General features: G+C 44.0%; 2 long non-coding RNA genes across 2 annotated transcripts; both read right to left on the bottom strand.

Moving 5' to 3' along the window:
- Window positions 1-2,622: 2,622 nt before the first annotated feature.
- LOC311130669 lies at window positions 2,623-5,868 on the bottom strand. The gene is made up of 4 exons (XR_014613375.1): window positions 5,243-5,868; window positions 4,832-5,040; window positions 3,281-3,493; window positions 2,623-2,989 (listed from the first exon to the last, which is right to left on the bottom strand). It is a non-coding gene; the product is annotated as an uncharacterized lncRNA (long non-coding RNA).
- A 13,795-nt stretch (window positions 5,869-19,663) lies between these two features.
- LOC311130670 lies at window positions 19,664-22,090 on the bottom strand. Its single transcript, XR_014613376.1, has 3 exons — window positions 21,882-22,090; window positions 20,329-20,541; window positions 19,664-20,037 (listed from the first exon to the last, which is right to left on the bottom strand). It is a non-coding gene; the product is annotated as an uncharacterized lncRNA (long non-coding RNA).
- Between the last annotated feature and the right edge of the window lie 611 nt (window positions 22,091-22,701).

Raw genomic sequence — 22,701 nt, 5'->3', positions numbered from 1 at the left:
AACACGGCGTGTGGAGTTTAGACCAAAAAGCTCAATTTTTGTCTCATCAGACCACAAGACCTTCTCCCATTCCTCCTCTGGATCATCCAGATGGCCATTGGCAAACTTCAGACAGGCCTGGACATGCGTTGGCTTGAGCAGGGGGACCTTGCGTGCGCTGCAGGATTTTAATCCATGACGGCGTAGTGTGTTACTAATGGTTTGCTTTGAGACTGTGGTCCCAGCTCTCTTCAGGTCTTTTGACCAGGTCCTGCCGTGTAGTTCTGGGCTGATCCCTCACCTTCCTCATGATCATTGATGCCCCACGAGGTGAGATCTTGCATGGAGCCCCAGACCGAGGGTGATTGACCGTCATCTTGAACTTCTTCCATTTTCTAATAATTGCGCCAACAGTTGTTGCCTTCTCACCAAGCTGCTTGCCTATTGTCCTGTAGCCCATCCCAACCTTGTGCAGGTCTACAATTTTATCCCTGATGTCCTTACACAGCTCTCTGGTCTTGGCCATTGTGGAGAGGTTGGAGTCTGTTTGATTGAGTGTGTGGACAGGTGTCTTTTATACAGGTAACAAGTTCAAACAGGTGCAGTTAATACAGGTAATGAGTGGAGAACAGGAGGGCTTCTTAAAGAAAAACTAACAGGTCTGTGAGAGCCGGAATTCTTACTGGTTGGTAGGTGATCAAATACTTATGTCATGCAATAAAATGCAAATTAATTACTTACAAATCATACAATGTGATTTTCTGGATTTTTGTTTTAGATTCCGTCTCTCACAGTTGAAGTGTACCTATGATAAAAATTACAGACCTCTACATGCTTTGTAAGTAGGAAAACCTGTAAAATCGGCAGTGTATGAAATACTTGTTCTCCCCACTGTATATATATATATATATACAGTGGGGAGATACATTGCCGATTTTGCAGGTTTTCCTACTTACAAAGCATGTAGTGGTCTGTAATTTTTATCATAGGTACACTTCAACTGTGAGAGACGGAATCTAAAACAAAAATCCAGAAAATCACATTGTATGATTTTTAAAGTAATTAATTTGCATTTGCAAAATCCCTCCCAACGTGTTTTCTCTCTATTTATTGGCTCAGTGTCATTAACCTTGCAAGGGGAGTGTGCTGGAGTATTCAAAACAAGGGTGGCAATCATTTTTACCATAATATATACATATATATTTTTTTTTTCTTACTTGTTAAACAAAACCTCTTTAACTGAACAATTGTATTAGTTTAAAATAATACGATTTCCACCCCAAAATTGCATTCAATATAGCTCAGTATTCTTTGCTAACCTTTTTCAAGAGTACCAATAATTATGGACCTGACTGTACAACATCTATCAACTATCAAACGTTGTACCTTTCAACTGCTGCTCTATATAATGTATACAAATAAATAGTAATAGCAACTTGGGTGGTAGAGTAAACACTAGGGTGGGATCAGCTCAGCGGTGGAGTTGAGGAGTGGGGTCCAGTTTTCATTGAAGGATTGAATTAGTCTTTGGTGGATGCTGTAATTTTTTCCATTGTGATGTGGTCTGTGAGAAGGTTAATCTGTTGACAATGTCACGGATCCCCCCGGTACTGCTGCTCATTCCGTTCACCAGTTCCGGAGGTCTTCGTCACTGGCTTTCTAGGCGTCACTGACATGGATCGTTACCACCAACCCCGGACTGTCTTGTCTCATTACGCACACCTGGTTCCCAATCCCCCTGATTAGTATGTGTATATATGTGCCCTCTGTTCCTCATTGTCCTTGTCGATTATTGTCCCATGTCCGTTGGTCTCGTGAGTACCATGTATTGTGGTCTTGTTGTTTACGGGTCTCGTCCCGTGTATTGTGTTGAGGTTACACCTCGCTCTTTGTTTGGGTTACATCCCTTTTGTATATATAGACGTGTTTGTGTTGGGAGGAGTAAATAAAACCCCTAATATGTATTCCTGCGCTTGTCTTCAAATCATTATACAACATGACAGACAAACACAGTTGGTTTCTGTTTTTCTAGTTGAGTAATATTGTTTTCTTGGCGATATTTAAGGTGATTAAAATTGACTGATGATCTCCAAGAAGGCAGAGAGATGGGGAGAGTGGAATGCTGTGACCCAAAAGGGTAGATTAGTTTGTATGGTTTCTTTCCAGAATTGTAGGTTTGGTGGACAGAGCCATGTGCTTGAAAGTAGTTGTCTGGTGTATTGTTCATTCATTATGATGCATTAATCTACTGTTTCTCAATCCTGGTCCTAGGGACCCAAACGGGTGCACATTTCAGTTTTTACCCTAGCACTAACACTTGATTCAACTAATCATCAAACCTTTAGTTGGGAAACACTGCATGCATCTAACATTCTAGATCACATGGTTTTTAAATCCAGTGTAATGAGGAAATGTGCAGATTTTTTCTCTGCTATATATATTTGTGCTCCCTGTACGTGTCTTGCACCATCACCCTGTATGCTTGAAATAACATGACTACAACCTTAGAAATAAAACTTTGATTACAATCTTGTGTTGTTGACCTTTGTTAAAATTAGTATGAGTATGTAGGATATCTGGTGGCAACCCCAATCATGTAATGTAATCCCACACACACTCCTAACATCTTACAGAACACATTTTCTCAGTTTGGTAACATTTATTATTTGATCAAAAACCTACAGTGATTATATTGCTGATTTCGACCATACACTCAGCACTTTTTCTGTGATTTATTCCGTTTATTTGTAATCAATAATTTGTATGTAGTTTAATCTGTGTGTATTGTCACTTTCTACTTGGAAGCCAGTGAAATCGAGGTTCTGAGGAAGAGGGGTCTTCTTAAAGGTGTCTTCCAGGATAAGGATGGATTCGCCCTTGAGTTGACTCCCCTTGATGAGGTCACAGAGAGCCATCTTCTCTGCCTTGTAGTAGAGACCCACTCTGCCACCTGTTATGTTGGCTATGGTGATGCTGGGTGCGACAGTTTTTCTGGGAGTTTTTTGTTAACCTAAGGGAACGAGAGAGAGAGTCATTGGACAGTGCTGAAATAAATGTGGTTGTCAGTATTAGAAGTTTGCTGAGAACACTGCTATGAGCAACAATAAACAATTTTCTATTTGTATCTATATTTACGCTGGTGCTGGAACTGAGCTGTGAAATGTAATTACTTTATGCTTTGAAATGTCTAATATCAATGTGTGTTATATTCCCATGTTGAATGGCCACAAAACAATAAAATATGAATGTATTTATTATTCATTCATATATAGATTCCCTCCCACTGGATAGGGTTACATACCGGTATGACTGGGGTTATTGGTCTGGCTGCCAATGGCAATATTGCCGCTCACACTGCCTGATATGGTTTGGCCTGATATGGTTTGGCCTGATATGGTTTGGCCTGATATGTCTTGGCATGATATGTCTTGGCCTGGTTTTGTAGGACATTTGGCAACAGGTTTTTTTTTATTGCAGTCATTTTGGCTGTTGGTATGTGAAGCACAATCCATTGCTGCAACGATAGAGAAAAGAGAGGGGGAGAGAAAGAGGATAATTAAGGGTTAAGTTGATTAAATTCAGTGGTGGAAAAATTACCCAATTGTCTTGAGGAAAAGTAAAGAAACCTTAATAGAAAATGACTCAAGTTAAAGTCATCCAGTAAAATAATACTTGAGTAAAATTATTTGGTTTTAAATATCCTGAAGTATCAAAAGTAAATGTAATTGCTCAAATATACGTATGTATCAAAAGTAAAATTCATTTCAAATTCCTCATATTAAGCAAACCAAATGGCACCATTTTGTTATTTTAATTTACAGATAGCCAGGGGCACACTCCAACACTCAGAAAACATTTACAAACGAAGCATGTGTGTTTATTGAGTCCGCCAGATCAGAGGGAGCAGGATGTTCTCTTGACAAGTGTATGAGTTTGACAATTTTCCTGTCCTGCTAAGCGTTCAAAATGTAGCTAGTACTTTTGGGTGTCAAGTAAAAGTTGTCAAAATAAATAAATAGTAAAGTACAGATACCCCAAAAAATGTCTTAAGTAGTACTTTAAAGTATTTTTACTTAAGTACTTCATACCACTGATTAAATTAAAGAATATTCCTCATCAAAACTGTCCACATAAAGCACAGATCTCGATAAGCAAAGTTTCTCTGCAATTTATCATTATTTCTCACCATTGCACTAAGTGGCATTGCATGTATTTTGCGATGTCTTGGTCCTTATGCTAATTGTAAGTCTTTAAATGATTTGGCAGGGTTTATCACTTTGTGACTGTGGTAACTAGTGACGACCGTTAGAAAGCACTATTCGGTGTTTAAAATGAAAAGGCACCTGCAAAAAAAAATAGTTTTCCTACTTTGTTGTGCTGTTACATTTGTATCTTTGTTTCATGTCCAATGTGTTATATATCATTTGTGTTGTGTGAACCAAAGCTCTGCTTGTTAAGTAATATCGACCAAAATCTTTCAACTCTGCCAAATGATCACTATTTAATAATAATAATAATATGCCGTTTAGCAGACGCTTTTATCGAAAGCGTCTTACAGTCATACATTTTTTTTGTGTATGGGTGGTCCCGGGGATCGAACCCACTACCTTGGCATTACAAGAGCCATGCTCTACCAGCTGAGCTACAGAGTAACTGTTCCAGCCATGAGACACACATCTGTTCAAGCTGCCAAATTGTATCTGGAGATCAATATATTTTATTGTGTCGGAACCTAATACAGTTACTACATGATTCCATATGTGTTATTTCATCGTTTTGATGTCTTCCCTATTATTCTACAATGTAAAAAATAAAGAAAACCTAAAGCATGTATTTAAAATAATGTATTTACCTGTGTCTGTGTGTTCTTCCTCGGTGCAGTGGCGCGCTTGAAGGTTGTAGTAATCAGGTGTTCTAGTGCAGAGTGGAGAGATGTCTCTGCTTTTATAGGGTAGCGCTGACAGAGAGAGGAAGGGTGGGTGGGGAGTTCTCAGCCCAATCCATTCCAGGTAAATGTTGATGTTCCAGAGAACTGAAGAGGAGGACTCAGTTCCAGAGAAGCTACGTGGGTGTCACAAGAGCAATACATTTAGATAAGTCAAGCACTAAAACGTATTTCATCTCAAAGGGCCATATCTTTAACTACCCACTGACAGGTAAATCACTGACAATCAATGTAGTTTGATGATCAGCCTAAGAATGAAAAAATTAGCAACCATGTGAGAGTCTCTGAGTTGCTATCTATGTGCAGTGGTTCACTTGCTTGTTAAAACTGATCTCAGATCAGCTGGAAGCCTGAAAATTTATGTGCATTGGTTCTCCTGATGCTGTCTCAGGTCCAGTTTGCATTGGAAGAAGAGGCAGCGGGGTCAGTGGTAGGGCTGGTTGCCATTGTGCTGACAGCTGCTAGTGATGAGGTTGGAGCTCTGGCTGAAGGCTTTGCCACACACCTGGCATGCATGGGGCATCTTACCTGGGATAAGAGGGCAGAGGGGACATACTGTATTAAAGGGGAAGTTCACAATTTTTTACTAAGTTAAAGGGGCAGTGCAGTCAAAAATGGAATTTCAGTCTGTTTAGGTGGGATGGAGTTTTTGTCCCACAGTATGCCTGCACAATCTGATCTGATTATTCTGACCATTCATCTTTTATTTTCATGTGTCCTCCTACGTTGAAAAGCGGGGTAGGCTCTAGAGCAGTGGTGTGAAATTTATTTTGCCCCATGGGCAGCATTCGGTCTTCAACGAGGTCCAGAGGGCAGCACTGAAAATGGGTTACATTTTAGTTTGGGGAATTTTCCATAATTCCTGACTGTCATTTTGGTGATTATTAGCAAGCTAGACACAATCAAGAAACTGTATGAATATACAGTGCATTCGGAAAGTATTCAGACAAGGACCCTTTTCCCCATTTTGTTACGTTACAGCCTTATTCTAAAATGGATGAAATTATTTTTCTTCCTCATCAATCTACACACAATACCCCACAATGACAAAGCGAAAACAGGTTTTTAGATATTTTTGCTAATGTATTACAAATAAAAAACATAAGTATTCAGACCCTTTGCTCTGAGACTCGTAATTAAGCTCAGGTGCATACTGTTTCTGTTGATCATCCTTGAGATGTTTCTACAGCTTGGTTGGAGTCCACCTGTGGTACATTCAATTGATTGGACATGATTTGGAAAAGCACACACCAGTCTATATCTGTCTATATAAGGTCCCACAGTTGAGAGTGCAGAGCAAAAACCAAGCCATGAGGTCAAAGGAATTGTAAGTGGAGCTCCGAAACAGGATTGTGTCGAGGCACAGATCTGGGGAAGGGTACCAAAACATTTATGCAGCATTGAAGGTCCCCAAGAACACAGTGGCCTCCATCATTCTTAAATGGAAGAAGTTTGGAACCACCAAGACTCTTCCGAGAGCTGGCCGCCCAGCCAAACTGAGCAATCGGGGGAGAAAGGCCTTGGTCAGGGAGGTGACCAAGAACCCGATGGTCACTCTGACAGACTTCTAGAGTTCCTCTTTGGAGGTGGGAGAACCTTCCAGAGGGACAACGATCTCTGCAGCACTCCACCAATTAGGCCTTTATGGTAGAGTGGCCAGACGATGATTCATTTAAGATTACACAGAGTGTCCACTGTGTAGAATTTCCACGACAAGTGGCTTCGGGACAAAGTTGTAGTTCTAAAAACTTTTTTTGCTTCAACATTATGGGGTATTGTGTGTACTTTCCGAAGACACTGTATATGGGTCATTTTAGCAATTAGGATTTGTTATCTTTAATGGTTCTGATAAATTAGACATTGTTGCGAACTGTTGGCATATAGGCCTTGATAAATGCACACATATTTGTTTATGGCCAGTAGTAGGGTTGGTTGCCACTGTGCTGAAGGCTGTGAGTGAAGAAGTTGGAGCTCTGGCTGAAGGCTTTGCCACACACCTGGCACGCATGGGGCTTCTCATCTGGGATAGAAAAACAGAGAGGACATACTGTATTAAAGGGGAAGTTCACTATTTTATAAGTTAAAGGGGCAGTGCAGTCAAAAATGTGATTTTCCTTCCACATTATATTGTCAAAATAAAAATAACACTCTGAGATTGTGAAAATTAGGATAATGCCTTTTTAGTGTAGGAGCTTTCAGCCTGTTCAGGTGGGATGGAGTTTTTGTCCCACAGTATGACATCACAATCTGATCAGATTTTTCTGATCCATTTTTATTTTTTTATTTTATTTCACCTTTATTTAACCAGGTAAGCCAGTTGAGAACAAGTTCTCATTTACAACTGCGACCTGGCCAAGATAAAGCAAAGCAATGCGATAAAAACAACAACACAGAATTACATATGGGGTAAAACAAAACATAAAGTCAAAAGTACAACAGAAAATATATATAGAGTGTGTGCAAATGTAGCAAGTTATGGAGGTAAGGCAATAAATAGGCTATAGTGCAAAATAATTACAATTAGTATTAACACTGGAATGATAGATGTGCAAGAGATTATGTGCAAATAGAGATACTGGGGTGCAAATGAGCAAAATAAATAACAATATAGGGATGAGGTAGTTGGTTGGGCTAATTTCGGATGGGCTGTGTACAGGTGCAGTGATCGGTAAGGTGCTCTGACAACTGATGCTTAAAGTTAGTGAGGGAGATAAGAGTCTCCAGCTTCAGAGATTTTTGCAATTGCAATGATCAGTCATCTTCTATTTTAATATGTGTCCTCCTATGTTGAAGGTGTAAGCAGGGTAGGCTCTAGAGCAGTGGTGTCAAACTCATTATGCCCCAGAGGTAGCCTTCGGTCTTCAACGAGACATGGAGGGCCGCTCAGAAAATGGGTAAGATTGTAGTTTGGGGAATTTTCCATGATCCCTGACTGTCTAGATTTCATTTCGGTGATTATTAGCGAGCTAGACACAGTCAAGAAACTGTATGAATGTATATAGGTCCATTGTCATTTCTACACAGTTTTGATTTGTGTTTAGTCCTTTTAAAGTATATTGAGGCTCAGGGAAATAAATTAAACAAAATATTTGGAGTTATTGACATCTTCCAGGTATTTCCGCAGCGCTTAATGCCCTGCCAGGTTGATCCTCCGGCTGGACATTTTGACTGTGACCATGACAAAGACAATATCTCTATTCCAATAGAATACATGTTGACTCACCTGTATGAATGAAGGTGTGTTTCTTCATGTCAGACTTCTGGTGAAATTAGTTTAGCAGGTGGGTGGATAGGGTACTTAAACACTTCCCACACACACCTTACAGCCAAACGTACGCTCCTGAAACACGAGAACACATCATAATATATAGGCTACATATTTTGTGGAACATTTTATTTAGTGGGTTTTCACATTGATTTCAATCACAGTTTCATGTGAAGTATAATAATATATTTATTTTTTACAAATATACCAAACAAAACAAACTAATGTACAGTGTTGTGAAAAAGCATTTGCCCCCTTTCTGATTTTGTCTACTTTTGCATATTTTTTATACTGAATGTTATCTTTTTGATACTGAATGTTATCAGATCTTCAACCAAAACCTAATATTATACAAATGGAACCTGAGTTTACAAATAACAAAAAAAAGGTACACTTATTTTATTTATTTTATTAACAAAGTTATGCAACACCCAATTCCCCTGTGTGAAAAAGTAATTGCCCCCTTACACTCAATGACTGGTTGCACTTTTATAGGGTAGCGCTGACAGAGAGAGTGAGGGTGGGTTGGGATCACCCTCAAACAATGTTCTACTTTTACCCCTATTGTAAGTTTTAAAAATAAACTAAACAAACATTTATCCTTATTGGAAGGCATTGTTTGCATTTTAGTCTACCCTAACAATGTTACTCTTAATATTTATTACCAATTTCTGTAGGATATTCACTTTCTGCTTCACACTCATTAAATGTCTATTATTTTGAGATGAATATGTAATGCGCTGAAATGATCAAATACATCGGCCAATTCAGAACGGGAGAGAGGGAGCTTCCTTTTTTAAATGTAGCTGTCAACACTAGAGTTTCTTTCAGGGATCAACATTTATTATAACTGGGCTAGCACTGCATATAAGTCTACTGTTATTGGAGTGTTCTGTCCATGATGAGTCTGGCTCCTGAAACAGGATAGACTGGGAAACAGTGTCAGACCCCCACTCCTCCTGGGGAGTGGTTCAATTTGCCTGCTTACTGATTGGTTTAATATCCAATCATTTGGGATATCAACTAAAACTCCACCTGGGGTACAATACATTGTAGCAATAAGTTTAGTTAACAAGTTTCTACCTAACAAGTTACACAGTTAGGTGGGTGAATACAGAAATAATTTTCAACATTAATAGGTCCTATGGAATAGGACATGGGTTTTGTTTCAAAATGTATTACCAGGGAACAGGAAATCCCATATGTGTTAGCACCTGTATCTACCAACATAGGAATGTCCTTCCCCCATATGTTTACCATAATGTTTGGGGCAGATTGGTCTCCTTTTACCTGAGGGCATTGCTGTATCAAAGATGTTGTTTCCCCTGAGGGGCGTCCCTATTGTGGCTGGTTACTATCAACCTTTGTACCTTTCAACTGCTGCTCCATATAATGTATACAAATAAATAGTAATAGCAACTTGGGTGGTAGAGGAAACACTAGGGTGGGATCAGTGGTAGCTGCAAGAAGTTGAGGTGTGGAGTCCAGTTTTGTCTTTGGTGGATGCTGTAATTTTTTCATTGTGATGTGGTCTGTGAGAAGGTTAACTCGTTGACAAAATAGACTGTTCGTTTCTGTTTTTGTAGTTGAGTAATATTGTTTTCTTGGCAATATTTAAGGCGATTAAAATGGACTGATGATCTCCGAGAAGGCAGAAGGATGGGGAGAGTGGAATGCTGTGACCCAAAAGGGTGGATTAGTTTGTGTATGGTTTCTTTCCAGAATTGTAGGGTGGGTGGACAGAGTTTCTCAGTCCTGGTCCAAGGGACCCAAAGGGGTGCACATTTTTGTTTTTGTCCTAGCACTAACACACTTGATTCAACTCATCATCACTCATGTGTGTTGGAAAACACTGCATTTACAGTGCATTCGGAAAGTATTCAGACCCCTTGACTTTTTCCACATTTTGTTACATTACAGCCTTATTCTAAAATGGATTAAATAGTTTTTTCCCTCATCAATCTACACACAATATCCCATAATGACAAAGCAATTTTTTGATGTAATTGTTGCAAATGTATTACAACTAATAAACGGAAATATCAGATTTACATAAATATTCAGACCCTTTACTCAGTACTTTGTTGAAACACCTTTGGCAGCAATTACAGCCTCGTATTCTTGGGTATGACGCTACAAGCTTGGCACACCTGTATTTGGGGAGTTTCACCCTTTCTTCTCTGCAGATCCTCTCAAGCTCTGTCAGGTTTGATGGGGAGCGTCGCTGCACAGCTATTTTCAGGTCTCTACTGAAATGTTTGATCGGGTTCAAATTCAGGCTCTGGCTGAGCCACTCAAGGACATTCAGAGACTTGTCCCAAAGCCACTCCTGCGTTGTCTTTGCTGTGTGCTTAGGGTCGTTGTACTGTTGGAAGGTGAATCTGAGGTCCTGAGCGCTTAATCTTCAACTGGTACACTTCAACTGTGAGAGACGGAATCTAAAACAAAAATCCAGAAAATCACATTGTATGATTTTTAAGTAATTCATTTTCATTTTATTGCATGACATAAGTATTTGATACATCAGAAAAGCAGAACTTAATATTTGGTACAGAAACCTTTGTTTGCAATTACAGAGATCATACGTTTCCTGTAGGTCTTGACCAGGATTGCACACACTGCAGCAGGGATTTTGGCCCACTCCTCCATACAGACCTTCTACAGATCCTTCAGGTTTCGGGGCTGTCGCTGGGCAATACGGACTTTCAGCTCCCTCCAAAGATGTTCTATTGGGTTCAGGTCTGGAGACTGGCTTGGCCACTCCAGGACCTTGAGATGCTTCTTACGGAGCCACTCCTTAGTTGCCCTGGCTGTGTGTTTCGGGTCGTTGTCATGCTGGAAGACCCAGCCACGACCCATCTTCAATGCTCTTACTGAGGGAAGGAGGTTGTTGGCCAAGATCTCGCAATACATGGCCCCATCCATCCTCCCCTCAATACGGTGCAGTTGTCCTGTCCCCTTTGCATAAAAGCATCCCCAAAGAATGATGTTTCCACCTCCATGCTTCACGGTTGGGATGGTGTTCTAGGGGTTGTACTCATCCTTCTTCTTCCTCCAAACACGGCGTGTGGAGTTTAGACCAAAAAGCTCAATTTTTGTCTCATCAGACCACAAGACCTTCTCCCATTCCTCCTCTGGATCATCCAGATGGCCATTGGCAAACTTCAGACGGGCCTGGACATGCGTTGGCTTGAGCAGGGGGACCTTGCGTGCGCTGCAGGATTTTAATCCATGACGGCGTAGTGTGTTACTAATGGTTTTCTTTGAGACTGTGGTCCCAGCTCTCTTCAGGTCATTGACCAGGTCCTGCCGTGTAGTTCTGGGCTGATCCCTCACCTTCCTCATGATCATTGATGCCCCACGAGGTGAGATCTTGCATGGAGCCCCAGACCGAGGGTGATTGACCGTCATCTTGAACTTCTTCCATTTTCTAATAATTGCGGCAACAGTTGTTGCCTTCTCACCAAGCTGCTTGCCTATTGACCTGTAGCCCATCCCAACCTTGTGCAGGTCTACAATTTTATCCCTGATGTCCTTACACAGCTCTCTGGTCTTGGCCATTGTGGAGAGGTTGGAGTCTGTTTGATTGAGTGTGTGGACAGGTGTCTTTTATACAGGTAACAAGTTCAAACAGGTGCAGTTAATACAGGTAATGAGTGGAGAACAGGAGGGCTTCTTAAAGAAAAACTAACAGGTCTGTGAGAGCCGGAATTCTTACTGGTTGGTAGGTGATCAAATACTTATGTCATGCAATAAAATGCAAATTAATTACTTACAAATCATACAATGTGATTTTCTGGAATTTTGTTTTAGATTCCGTCTCTCACAGTTGAAGTGTACCTATGATAAAAATGACAGACCTCTACATGCTTTGTAAGTAGGAAAACCTGTAAAATCGGCAGTGTATGAAATACTTGTTCTCCCCACTGTATATATATATATATACAGTGGGGAGATACATTGCCGATATTGCAGGTTTTCCTACTTACAAAGCATGTAGTGGTCTGTAATTTTTATCATAGGTACACTTCAACTGTGAGAGACGGAATCTAAAACAAAAATCCAGAAAATCACATTGTATGATTTTTAAAGTAATTAATTTGCATTTGCAAAATCCCTCCCAACGTGTTTTCTCTCTATTTATTGGCTCAGTGTCATTAACCTTGCAAGGGGAGTGTGCTGGAGTATTCAAAACAAGGGTGGCAATAATTTTTACCATAATATATACATATATATTTTTTTTTTCTTACTTGTTAAACAAAACCTCTTTAACTGAACAATTGTGTCATGGGCCTCTCACTCCACCGGGTTACCACCTTAATTTTCTTCCACTCTGCTCACCACTCTCTCTACTCAGCCTAACTAGCTCCACCTGTCCCTGCTCTGCTCTGCTCTAATTACTCTGCCAGCTGCGCTGCATTACCCACTACCTCTCCCAGTATTTAAGGCCCTGTCTTTCAGCTCTCCGGTGTCAGATCGTCTGCAAAGCTCACACCCGGAACCTGTTTGCTCGCGCTTCTGGCTCACCCTGGTTTTGTGACCCCGGACCTGCCTGTTTTTTGGATACTCTTCTGCCTCAGGAGATCCAGACCTGCTTCTGCCATTACGACTCCTGACTACTCTTCAATCCCGGTAACTCTGACCAGCCTTCTGCCTTGCTACTACGTATTTTGGATTTCCCTTGAACTGTACTGCTGCCTGGTTTCATTCCGCCCTGTTGTGTCTGTGTCTCCCCCCCCCAGGACTTCTGGACCACCCACCACCGGCTTCATAGGACGCACCGCTGCCACTGGGGGGGGCACAGACCCAGCGCATTGGACGGGACCCCTGTTACCCCTGGAGCCTTCATTCACTCCCTACTTCCCTTTTCCCTTAAGTTTAATAAACTTTCTGGTGTGACGCAATTGTGGTCCTCTGGTCGTCTGTCTGAACCGTGACAGTACGATCTGACCATTATGGACTCAGCGCACACTTTCCCCGACATGGAAACCGATGAGCATGAGCAGCAGTTCCAGCAGCAGCAACAACAACTCGCCATGATCATTCAACTCCTCACCAACCTTACCCCAGCCAGTCTGCCCACCAGCCCAGCCCCCGAGTTACCTGCCCCGGTCATTGCAGCCGCTGCTCCGGAACCCAAGATTGGAAACCCCGAGCGGTTCAACGGCGATTCAACCCAGGTCCGGCCATTCCTGACTAGCTGCCGACTTCAGTTCTCCTTGCAGCCAAGGACCTTCGCCACGGAGGGGGCTAAAGTTGGGTATGCCATCACTCACCTGACGGGCCGAGCTCGACTCTGGGGAACAGCAGAGTTCGAACGTCAAACCCCCGCATGTGCAACCTTCGACCTGTTTGCTGAGGAGATGCTGAAGGTGTTTGACCTGGATTCACCCACCGCAGAGGCGTCTCGTGAACTGTTCAGTATTCGACAAGGCAGACGTACAGTCGCAGACCATTCCATCGAATTCCGAACCCTGGCTAGACGAAGTTCTTGGAACACACCATCGTTGGTGGACGCGTTCTTCCATAGTTTGGCTGACTATATCAAGGACGAGTTGGTCTCCCATGAACTGCCTTCCACTCTTGATGAAGCCATCGCACTGACTGTCAGGATCGACAGAAGGATACAGACCCGTCGTCGTGAGAGGGGGCGCCAAGGTCCACCTACTACCGGCATTCGGAGAGATCCGACTGGGCTCCTGTCATCTACTGCCACTCACCCAGGTCAGCTTGATCAGTCTGAGCCTATGGAGATTGGGCGAGCCTCCCTCACTCCTGCAGAGCGCCAGCGCCGCTTCACCTCAAACCTCTGCCTCTATTGTGGAGGTGATGGACATCGTGTGGTAACCTGCCCTTTAAAGGGCCGAAGCTCACCGGGCATAGGGGGAGTCCGGTTGAGTTCAATGACCATCCAGTCCTCCGACCGCAAACCCCTGCTGCAAGTTCACCTCCGCCTCTCTGACTCAACTCACACCCTGGCTGCTCTGGTGGATTCTGGCGCCGAAGCCAACATAATGGACATCAAGCTGGCACGCCAACTGGGACTGGAGAACCTCCGTTTGACACCTCCTATTCCTGCCCGGGCACTGGACGGACACTTACTCGGATCGGTCACTCATGTCACGGCCCCGGTCTCGATGGGTCTGTCCGGAAACCATCAAGAAACTATCCAGTTTCACCTGCTCCCCTCTCCAGGCCAACCCCTCATCCTGGGTTACCCATGGCTCCGCCGGCACAACCCTCAGCTCGACTGGGTGACCGGGGTGATCAGGGAGTGGGGAGAGGACTGCCACCGAACCTGCCTGCTTGCTGCCGCACTACCCCCTCGGCCAGTACCTACTAACTCCGCTCCTGACCTCTCCAATGTCCCAGAATGCTACCATGGTCTCAGAGAGGTGTTTAACAAAGCAAGAGCCACATCTCTGCCCCCTCACCGACCGTACGACTGTGCCATCGACCTCCTCCCTGGAACAGCTCCTCCAAAGGGTCGTCTTTATTCGTTGTCTGCTCCTGAAAGAAGGTCCATGGAGGACTACATCAATGGCTCTCTGTCCGCAGGATTAATCCGTTCATCTTCATCTCCTGCTGGTGCTGGCTTCTTCTTTGTGGGGAAGAAGGACGGATCTCTTCGCCCCTGCATCGACTACAGGGGACTCAACGACATCACAGTGAAAAACCGTTACCCTCTGCCTCTGCTCACCTCTGCTTTTGAGTTGCTCCAGGGAGCCACTGTTTTTACCAAGTTGGATCTCAGAAACGCTTACCACCTAGTGCGGATCCGGGAGGGAGATGAATGGAAAACCGCATTCAATACACCAACAGGCCACTACGAGTATCTGGTTATGCCTTTTGGCCTCACCAATGCTCCTGCTGTGTTCCAGGCTCTAGTGAATGATGTACTGCGGGACATGTTAAACAAGTTTGTCTTCGTTTACCTGGATGACATCTTAATCTACTCCAGAAACCTGTCTGAACACACCCGCCATGTCCAGCAAGTCCTTCATCGTCTTCTGGAGAATTCCCTCTACGCCAAGGCAGAGAAATGTGAGTTTCACGTCAAGACAGTGGCCTTCCTGGGGTACATAGTGGCAGAGGGAAGTATCCAAATGGATCCTGCCAAAGTATCAGCAGTCACTTCATGGCCAGTTCCGGAGAACAGAAAGAAGCTGCAACAGTTTCTGGGGTTTGCTAACTTCTATAGGAAGTTTATCCGGAACTACAGTACCGTTGCTGCCCCTCTCACTGCTCTAACCAGCACCAAGCAACCCTTCACCTGGACCCCAGCAGCCGACAAAGCCTTCAGTACCCTCAAGGTGAGGTTCACCTCCGCTCCCATCCTCCAGATGCCTGATGTGGACCGGCAATTCATTGTGGAGGTGGACGCCTCGGATGTGGGAGTTGGTGCTGTGATTTCTCAGTGGGCTGCGGAGGATAGGAAGCTCCATCCCTGTGCCTTTTTCTCACGTCGGTTGTCCCCCTCTGAGTGCAATTACGACATAGGGAACCGTGAGCTGCTGGCTGTGAAGCTTGCCTTGGAGGAGTGGCGTCACTGGCTGGAGGGGTCCACCATTCCATTTCTCGTTTGGACCGATCATAAGAACTTGGAGTACATCCGCACGGCCAAACGGTTGAACTCCAGGCAGTCCCGCTGGGCCCTGTTCTTCACCAGGTTTAATTTCACTCTGTCATACCGGCCTGGATCACGCAACACCAAGCCAGACGCCCTCTCCCGTCACTTCCAGAAGGATGACACCCCCTCCAAGGACCCTGTGTCGATTCTGCCAAGTCCCTGCATCGTTGCAGCTCTGACCTGGGCTGTTGAGGAACAGGTGCTGGAGGCTCTCCGTAACCAGCCAGGTCCCAGCACTTGCCCAGCTGACCGCCTTTTTGTCCCCGAAGACCTGAGGTCCCAGGTCGTTCAGTGGGGACATGACTCCCGCCTAGCTTGTCACCCTGGCTCCACCCGCACTTACAACCTGCTCGCCCAGAGGTTCTGGTGGCCCTCTCTGAGGAAGGATGTACGGGAATTCGTCCAAGCCTGCCCCATCTGCAACCAACACAAGTCGTCCTGCCAGCCCCCAGCCGGATTGCTGCAGCCCCTGCCTGTGCCCAGACGTCCCTGGTCTCACATCGCCCTTGACTTTGTCACGGGGCTGCCCCCTTCAAGTGGCATGACCGTCATTCTCACCATCGTTGACCGTTTCAGCAAGATGGCACACTTCATTCCCCTCCCCAAGCTCCCAACCGCCAAGGAGACCGCCCAGGTGGTCCTGGAACACGTCTTCCGGATCCACGGACTGCCAAAGGATGTAGTTTCTGACCGTGGTCCACAATTCTCCTCCGCTTTTTGGAAGGAGTTCTGTCACCTGCTGGGAGCCACAGTCAGTCTGACTTCCGGATTCCATCCCCAATCCAATGGGCAGTCAGAGCGGGCTAATCAGGAGCTCGAGAAGGCACTGCGATGCATGACTTCACGCAACCCCCACTCCTGGTCGCAGCAATTGACATGGGTGGAGTACGCACACAATTCTCTGACCTGCTCTGCCATCGGTATGTCCCCTTTCCAATGTGTTTATGGATACCAGCCTCCTCTATTTGCCAGCCAGGAAGAGGAGGTTACTTGCCCATCTGCACTTGCTTTTGCCCGTCGATGTCGCCGCACCTGGTCACAAGCCCGAGCCACACTCCTCAGATCCGTTGCCAGCTACACTACCGGGGCCAACCGTCGGAGAATTCCTGCTCCCACCTACCATGTTGGTCAAAGGGTGTGGTTGTCATCGAAGAACCTGCCACTCAGGGTGGAGTCGCAGAAGCTGGCACCTCGGTTCATTGGCCCATTCCCTATCATAAGAGTGATTAGCCCAACTGCTGTCCGGCTCCAACTGCCTAATTCCCTGAGGGTGCACCCCACTTTCCATGTGTCTAAGATTAAGCCCATCCATGAGAGTCCGCTGGTCCCTGCTGCGCCTGGTCCTCCTCCTCCACGGCTCGTCGATGGTGGTCTGGTTTACACCGTCCGCCGCCTGCTTCGGTCCAGACGGAGGGGTAGGGGTCTCCAGTACCTCATTGACTGGGAGGGCTATGGACCTGAGGAAAGGACCTGGGTGCCAGCTAGTCGGATTGTGGATAGGACTCTCATCACCGCTTTCCACCAACGGCATCCTGATCAACCTGCAATCCGTAGGGGCCGCCCCAGAGGGGTCCCTAACCGTCCGGCCCGCTCGGCTTCCTGTCCTGTGCCTGATCCTGTCTCGGGACCTGTCCCATCTCCCGACCACGGCCCTCCGGCTTCCTCCGAGGATGAGGACGTTCACTCGGACCGTTCGGAGGAGTTCTAGCCCTCCTCCGGCTCCCCTCCTCCCGCCCGGCGTGGTGTTGCTCTTGGGACTTCTGGGGCCGTCCCTTGGGGGGGGGGTTCTGTCATGGGCCTCTCACTCCACCGGGTTACCACCTTAATTTTCTTCCACTCTGCTCACCACTCTCTCTACTCAGCCTAACTAGCTCCACCTGTCCCTGCTCTGCTCTGCTCTAATTACTCTGCCAGCTGCGCTGCATTACCCACTACCTCTCCCAGTATTTAAGGCCCTGTCTTTCAGCTCTCCGGTGTCAGATCGTCTGCAAAGCTCACACCCGGAACCTGTTTGCTCGCGCTTCTGGCTCACCCTGGTTTTGTGACCCCGGACCTGCCTGTTTTTTGGATACTCTTCTGCCTCAGGAGATCCAGACCTGCTTCTGCCATTACGACTCCTGACTACTCTTCAATCCCGGTAACTCTGACCAGCCTTCTGCCTTGCTACTACGTATTTTGGATTTCCCTTGAACTGTACTGCTGCCTGGTTTCATTCCGCCCTGTTGTGTCTGTGTCTCCCCCCCCCAGGACTTCTGGACCACCCACCACCGGCTTCATAGGACGCACCGCTGCCACTGGGGGGGGCACAGACCCAGCGCATTGGACGGGACCCCTGTTACCCCTGGAGCCTTCATTCACTCCCTACTTCCCTTTTCCCTTAAGTTTAATAAACTTTCTGGTGTGACGCAATTGTGGTCCTCTGGTCGTCTGTCTGAACCGTGACACAATTGTATTAGTTTAAAATAATACGATTTCCACCCCAAAATTGCATTCAATATAGCTCAGTATTCTTTGCTAACCTTTTTCAAGAGTACCAATAATTATGGACCTGACTGTACAACATCTATCAACTATCAAACGTTGTACCTTTCAACTGCTGCTCTATATAATGTATACAAATAAATAGTAATAGCAACTTGGGTGGTAGAGTAAACACTAGGGTGGGATCAGCTCAGCGGTGGAGTTGAGGAGTGGGGTCCAGTTTTCATTGAAGGATTGAATTAGTCTTTGGTGGATGCTGTAATTTTTTCCATTGTGATGTGGTCTGTGAGAAGGTTAATCTGTTGACAATGTCACGGATCCCCCCGGTACTGCTGCTCATTCCGTTCACCAGTTCCGGAGGTCTTCGTCACTGGCTTTCTAGGCGTCACTGACATGGATCGTTACCACCAACCCCGGACTGTCTTGTCTCATTACGCACACCTGGTTCCCAATCCCCCTGATTAGTATGTGTATATATGTGCCCTCTGTTCCTCATTGTCCTTGTCGATTATTGTCCCATGTCCGTTGGTCTCGTGAGTACCATGTATTGTGGTCTTGTTGTTTACGGGTCTCGTCCCGTGTATTGTGTTGAGGTTACACCTCGCTCTTTGTTTGGGTTACATCCCTTTTGTATATATAGACGTGTTTGTGTTGGGAGGAGTAAATAAAACCCCTAATATGTATTCCTGCGCTTGTCTTCAAATCATTATACAACATGACAGACAAACACAGTTGGTTTCTGTTTTTCTAGTTGAGTAATATTGTTTTCTTGGCGATATTTAAGGTGATTAAAATTGACTGATGATCTCCAAGAAGGCAGAGAGATGGGGAGAGTGGAATGCTGTGACCCAAAAGGGAGGATTAGTTTGTATGGTTTCTTTCCAGAATTGTAGGGTTGGTGGACAGAGCCATGTGCTTGAAAGTAGTTGTCTGGTGTATTGTTCATTCATTATGATGCATTAATCTACTGTTTCTCAGTCCTGGTCCTAGGGACCCAAACGGGTGCACATTTCAGTTTTTACCCTAGCACTAACACTTGATTCAACTAATCATCAAAACCTTTAGTTGGGAAACACTGCATGCATCTAACATTCTAGATCACATGGTTTTTAAATCCAGTGTAATGAGGAAATGTGCAGATTTTTTCTCTGCTATATATATTTGTGCTCCCTGTACGTGTCTTGCACCATCACCCTGTATGCTTGAAATAACATGACTACAACCTTAGAAATAAAACTTTGATTACAATCTTGTGTTGTTGACCTTTGTTAAAATTAGTATGAGTATGTAGGATATCTGGTGGCAACCCCAATCATGTAATGTAATCCCACACACACTCCTAACATCTTACAGAACACATTTTCTCAGTTTGGTAACATTTATTATTTGATCAAAAACCTACAGTGATTATATTGCTGATTTCGACCATACACTCAGCACTTTTTCACATATCTGTGATTTATTCCGTTTATTTGTAATCAATAATTTGTATGTAGTTTAATCTGTGTGTATTGTCACTTTCTACTTGGAAGCCAGTGAAATCGAGGTTCTGAGGAAGAGGGGTCTTCTTAAAGGTGTCTTCCAGGATAAGGATGGATTCGCCCTTGAGTTGACTCCCCTTGATGAGGTCACAGAGAGCCATCTTCTCTGCCTTGTAGTAGAGACCCACTCTGCCACCTGTTATGTTGGCTATGGTGATGCTGGGTGCGACAGTTTTTCTGGGAGTTTTTTGTTAACCTAAGGGAACGAGAGAGAGAGTCATTGGACAGTGCTGAAATAAATGTGGTTGTCAGTATTAGAAGTTTGCTGAGAACACTGCTATGAGCAACAATAAACAATTTTCTATTTGTATCTATATTTACGCTGGTGCTGGAACTGAGCTGTGAAATGTAATTACTTTATGCTTTGAAATGTCTAATATCAATGTGTGTTATATTCCCATGTTGAATGGCCACAAAACAATAAAATATGAATGTATTTATTATTCATTCATATATAGATTCCCTCCCACTGGATAGGGTTACATACCGGTATGACTGGGGTTATTGGTCTGGCTGCCAATGGCAATATTGCCGCTCACACTGCCTGATATGGTTTGGCCTGATATGGTTTGGCCTGATATGGTTTGGCCTGATATGTCTTGGCATGATATGTCTTGGCCTGGTTTTGTAGGACATTTGGCAACAGGTTTTTTTTTATTGCAGTCATTTTGGCTGTTGGTATGTGAAGCACAATCCATTGCTGCAACGATAGAGAAAAGAGAGGGGGAGAGAAAGAGGATAATTAAGGGTTAAGTTGATTAAATTCAGTGGTGGAAAAATTACCCAATTGTCTTGAGGAAAAGTAAAGAAACCTTAATAGAAAATGACTCAAGTTAAAGTCATCCAGTAAAATAATACTTGAGTAAAATTATTTGGTTTTAAATATCCTGAAGTATCAAAAGTAAATGTAATTGCTCAAATATACGTATGTATCAAAAGTAAAATTCATTTCAAATTCCTCATATTAAGCAAACCAAATGGCACCATTTTGTTATTTTAATTTACAGATAGCCAGGGGCACACTCCAACACTCAGAAAATATTTACAAACGAAGCATGTGTGTTTATTGAGTCCGCCAGATCAGAGGGAGCAGGATGTTCTCTTGACAAGTGTATGAGTTTGACAATTTTCCTGTCCTGCTAAGCGTTCAAAATGTAGCTAGTACTTTTGGGTGTCAAGTAAAAGTTGTCAAAATAAATAAATAGTAAAGTACAGATACCCCAAAAAATGTCTTAAGTAGTACTTTAAAGTATTTTTACTTAAGTACTTCATACCACTGATTAAATTAAAGAATATTCCTCATCCAAACTGTCCACATAAAGCACAGATCTCGATACGCAAAGTTTATCTCTGCAATTTATCATTATTTCTCACCATTGCACTAAGTGGCATTGCATGTATTTTGCGATGTCTTGGTCCTTATGCTAATTGTAAGTCTTTAAATGATTTGGCAGGGTTTATCACTTTGTGACTGTGGTAACTAGTGACGACCGTTAGAAAGCACTATTCGGTGTTTAAAATGAAAAGGCACCTGCAAAAAAAAATAGTTTTCCTACTTTGTTGTGCTGTTACATTTGTATCTTTGTTTCATGTCCAATGTGTTATATATCATTTGTGTTGTGTGAACCAAAGCTCTGCTTGTTAAGTAATATCGACCAAAATCTTTCAACTCTGCCAAATGATCACTATTTAATAATAATAATAATATGCTGTTTAGCAGACGCTTTTATCCAAAGCGTCTTACAGTCATACATTTTTTTTGTGTATGGGTGGTCCCGGGGATCGAACCCACTACCTTGGCATTACAAGAGCCATGCTCTACCAGCTGAGCTACAGAGTAACTGTTCCAGCCATGAGACACACATCTGTTCAAGCTGCCAAATTGTATCTGGAGATCAATATATTTTATTGTGTCGGAACCTAATACAGTTACTACATGATTCCATATGTGTTATTTCATCGTTTTGATGTCTTCCCTATTATTCTACAATGTAAAAAATAAAGAAAACCTAAAGCATGTATTTAAAATAATGTATTTACCTGTGTCTGTGTGTTCTTCCTCGGTGCAGTGGCGCGCTTGAAGGTTGTAGTAATCAGGTGTTCTAGTGCAGAGTGGAGAGATGTCTCTGCTTTTATAGGGTAGCGCTGACAGAGAGAGGAAGGGTGGGTGGGGAGTTCTCAGCCCAATCCATTCCAGGTAAATGTTGATGTTCCAGAGAACTGAAGAGGAGGACTCAGTTCCAGAGAAGCTACGTGGGTGTCACAAGAGCAATACATTTAGATAAGTCAAGCACTAAAACGTATTTCATCTCAAAGGGCCATATCTTTAACTACCCACTGACAGGTAAATCACTGACAATCAATGTAGTTTGATGATCAGCCTAAGAATGAAAAAATTAGCAACCATGTGAGAGTCTCTGAGTTGCTATCTATGTGCAGTGGTTCACTTGCTTGTTAAAACTGATCTCAGATCAGCTGGAAGCCTGAAAATTTATGTGCATTGGTTCTCCTGATGCTGTCTCAGGTCCAGTTTGCATTGGAAGAAGAGGCAGCGGGGTCAGTGGTAGGGCTGGTTGCCATTGTGCTGACAGCTGCTAGTGATGAGGTTGGAGCTCTGGCTGAAGGCTTTGCCACACACCTGGCATGCATGGGGCATCTTACCTGGGATAAGAGGGCAGAGGGGACATACTGTATTAAAGGGGAAGTTCACAATTTTTTACTAAGTTAAAGGGGCAGTGCAGTCAAAAATGGAATTTCAGTCTGTTTAGGTGGGATGGAGTTTTTGTCCCACAGTATGCCTGCACAATCTGATCTGATTATTCTGACCATTCATCTTTTATTTTCATGTGTCCTCCTACGT

Source organism: Coregonus lavaretus (genome assembly GCF_964263955.1).
Source record: "Coregonus lavaretus genome assembly, chromosome: 6".
Taxonomy (NCBI): Eukaryota; Metazoa; Chordata; class Actinopteri; order Salmoniformes; family Salmonidae; genus Coregonus; species Coregonus lavaretus.
This window is presented reverse-complemented; position numbering and strand designations above follow the sequence as displayed.